This window comes from Lactuca serriola, chromosome 1 (genome assembly GCF_051521515.1).
Source record: "Lactuca serriola cultivar US96UC23 chromosome 1, Lser_US96UC23_V15, whole genome shotgun sequence".
NCBI lineage: Eukaryota > Viridiplantae > Streptophyta > Magnoliopsida > Asterales > Asteraceae > Lactuca > Lactuca serriola.
In genome coordinates this window covers 60,306,606-60,310,858 of record NC_136408.1, presented here as the reverse complement: position 1 = coordinate 60,310,858, position 4,253 = coordinate 60,306,606, and positions in this window count along the sequence as shown.

The window sequence follows — 4,253 nt, the reverse complement described above, 5'->3', positions numbered from 1 at the left end:
TTGGAATTATGTTTTCTTTGGGGATAATTTGTCTCACGGTAATGGAATTCAATGTGAATTTAATTATAGGTTGACTTTTTGAACATTTGACATGATTATTGTTCTTAAAGCATATTTTGAAGATGGTTTTGGATTAAGTTGGTATTGGTGTTCTTTACTAATGAACTGAGTGATGGAATCCTGTTGTTTATGTGAATTTAGTTATCTAGGTTTTTTTGCTTTAACTTTTTGGTCCTTATCATTCATTTTGTAACTTTACAACTTGTGGGGAACCTTCTATGGGTTTATCTTAGGTTGAGAATTGAGGTTTGTTGGTATTTTTGTAGCCATTATAGATGATGTTCAATGGGTATTTGGTCGGAATCTCGATGGGAAAAATAAGGTCGTCGTAGGAAAGTGGTGGCAGGAGGAAATAAGAGAGAATAAGGAGCGGTGACTAGACGAAAGGAGATAGATGGTATGGGTGAGTTGATGGGTTAATGACTTAAGGAACGAGGTCCACTTGTAATTCAGTTATAATAATAAACATATTAAAAAATAATTAAAAATCTAAAAGGAGGATATATTTATTAAAATCGGTGATGAAATCCACAATCAAACACTATAGTTAAAAGATTTTTGGACCTTAACTTGCTTTGGTGATAGCTCTCAAGCCACTTAGTAAGAATTAGGTGCAGATTTAAAGAGTTAAAAAAAACCATATATGTGTGCATGTGTATACATGTATGTGTAGGGTGTGCATGGACATGTAGGCATAAGCATGAACATGTATGTTTATATGGGTGTGGCTATGATTGTGGGGGTGAGGGTAAGAGTAAGGTGGGTGGGTGTATATATATGGGTGTATGTATGTGGTTATAGGTATAGGTAGGGGTCTAAATGTTCGTGTTAGTATGGGTATATGATGTGTATGGGTGGAATGTAGGTATGGAGGTGGTTGCATGGGGTGAGGGTGGGTGTTTGGCGTTGGGCTTATGGACATGACATAAGTGTGGAAACGCATATATGTATATTTATATGAGTATAAGGCATGTAGTGTATGTATGTAATGGTGTGGGGGTATGATGGACATGATGAATATGTAGTTGTATGTACGGGGTGTCTGTAGGGTATGTGTGGAGTTGGATGCATGAAAGAGTTTGATAAATAATTGTTAAAATAAAAAAAATGACTGGGAGGAAATTTTTATATTTTTAATAAATTTGTAACACTCTAAAAATTTCAACCAATTTAAACTTTTCAAAAACAACTCAGTTTCATAAAATTATTACAAAAAGGTTTTCAATACAATTATTATCAAAGTCTTCCCAGAACCACATCATAAAACATAACCATGAGAAGCGGTACGATCACGCCTTTGCCTTGCCACGGTCTCCTGAAGAACCTGAAAAACATTAAACCACAACTGTAAGCCCGAAAGCTTAGTGAGATACCCCCAAAATACCAACGACATATACCATACACGCACAACAGGCCATATCATAACAGAACACAGAACAGTCATGCACTTCGGGCCTACTGTGTGACTGGTCCGTCGCACCGGCCTTCAGTCCACCTGGTCCACCCTTCGAGTCTAGCCATATACATCGAGTCTACAGTGTGATTGGTCCGCCCACACCAGGCCTTCAATCCACCTGGTCCACTCTCTGAGTCTACAGTATGAATGGTCCGTCCGCACTAGGCCTTCAGTCGGCCTGGTCCACTCTCCGAGCCTCGGCACGTCTGGTCCGCCCTCTTGGGGCCTGCAGCCTATCCGGACCGCTCGCTGGGCCTTCGGGATAACCGATCCGCCCTGGGTATGTTGGCCTACAGCACAAAGAAGGACCCGCCTCAACCCAACCCCATTCCAACAACCATGTGCGCACAAACATTCAATCATATAACAATTCACATCCAATCAAACCGATCTAACAGATCACATAACATAACATCATCCTAACCAAGATACCGACCTTAACCAAGTCTCTAACATATACCATCCTAACTACCAAGATGCAAACATAGCAAAACAATAACATAACAACGATACCCGGATCACAATCCGATAAAGGGTTGGCCTTGGTGCCGTAGACCCTGTCGGTATAGTGAGGATAACTCACCTCGCAACTGCCGACTGAAAAGTTAAGACCAAGCTGCTCCGACCACTGACACGATCTCCACCACTAGCCAACACCAACACTGAACTCAAAACAAATGCCAACAATTACCAAAATATCCCGGGAAGTCAACTGGTCAACCCTTGGTCCAAGTCAAAGTCAAAGTCAACCTCCTGACTGACTCTACTCGCCGAGTCAACTCGATGACTCGTCGAGTCCCCATGCTCAGAACTTCCCCAATTCGCGACTCTACTCGCCGCGTCACCCCGAGACTCGTCGAGTCCCACAACTCTGAGTCCCCTCGCACTCAACTCACCGAGTCCTCCCTTGACTCACCGATTCACGGCTCAACCAGAAGAAGGTTAGGACCTCACGACCAGACTCGCCGAGTCCAAGGCTATCTTCAACCAACTCGCCGAGTTATTCTTCCAACTCGTCGAGTTCCTGCCCACCTTCATGCAACTCGCCGAGTACACCCTTGTGACTCGCCGAGTACCCCCATATCTTAATCCATACAGAAGCTTTCCAGGCCATGCAGATGATCTAAACCATAGATCTACCCTTCTACAACCCATCCATCACGTAAAGTGGCAAACTTTACGTGAATCCAAGGAGATCTAAGCATATAACACTCTAGGGTTAGGGTTTGGGACAAGATGGCTTCACCAATCACTCAAGAACAGGGACTTTAATGCACTCTAGACCTTCTCCATTCCAGATCTGAGGTAGCAACCTCAGATCTAACCTCCAAACTCAAAAATATCACAAGCTATTCTTTCCAAATACTCCAAAATGATGAATTTAGATGAATAACAGCCCAAGCAACGAAATAATACCTCAAAAGGAAGCTCCAACAAAAGAGAAATCTGAATCCTTGCAAAGCCCCTTGCTCCAAGCCTCTTAACTCTCCAAGATCTCTTCCAAAATCTCTTCTCCAAGGTTCAAATGCTCTCAAATCACTTCACAAACGCGCATAGGGTTTTCTGGACTTCAAGAGAGGGTAAAGAGGCTGGGGAGAGGGTATAATGTCCTTCATATTGGCTCATCCTCCGAAATTAGGGTTTTCTCCACCCAGCACCAACTCGCCGAGTCCAGCTGCCGACTCGCTGAGTTGGCCACTTAACACGCGACCATAATCGCGACCCTACTCACCGAGTCCACCCATGGACTCGCTGAGTTGCTCTTTCACATTTACACTTTGAACCCTGAACTTGCACTCCTGAACTCGGGATGTTACAATTCTCCCCCCACTTAAATTAGGATTCGTCCTCGAAGCCTGCGGCAACACAACTCCAGAACTACTCTCGCAATGCACCACCTGGCATTAACCAGACCAGGTTCCTCAAAACACAACCACCGAAACCCAAAACCCAATGAAAGACCCTAACTTTCGTATTTATGAAAGACCCAAACTTTCATACTCGACAATATAGTTACTCCAAAACATGCTACTTGCATATTCATAAAAACAATAATTTTACATTGATAAAGAGATTACAAACTATTGGATACAAACCGACTATTTTAAAGTGTTATATATTACATAACTTCCCAGGATTCTATAGTTTTATACATATGGGAGTGCAAAATACAATAGTTTCAAACTATTCATAAGCTTCTATCGATACAATAGTTTCAAACTATTCAAAAATCTTCTACCAGTATATAACTATATTGGATGTTTATCTCCTGCAATTTGTTAAACATTGAGAGGGTAAGCGGTGACGCTTAGCGAGTTCAATAATAGATACAATATAACGTTATGCCATATATATATATATATATATATATATATATATATATATATATATATATATATATATATACTTTAATAGGGCAGAAACAAAGAGAAACAAGGAACAACAAGGGCATATGTGAATCATGTGATAAACATTCCATATCAATCATTGATTTGATTTAAAGATATACAATCAATGAGACATAACAATTTCCATGCTTGATATACATCAATAAAGCTTTGGCCCAAACGACACAGAAGATATACAGCTTCGGATTAACATTTCGGTAGATTTCAGACTTATAGCCCTGTCTAACCTTCTGCCACTATCATAGAATAGAATTCATTCTCTTACGGAGACAAGTTCCACATGGCCAGAGGCTACATACCAGTACCAACGTGAATCTAAGTCCTTTCAC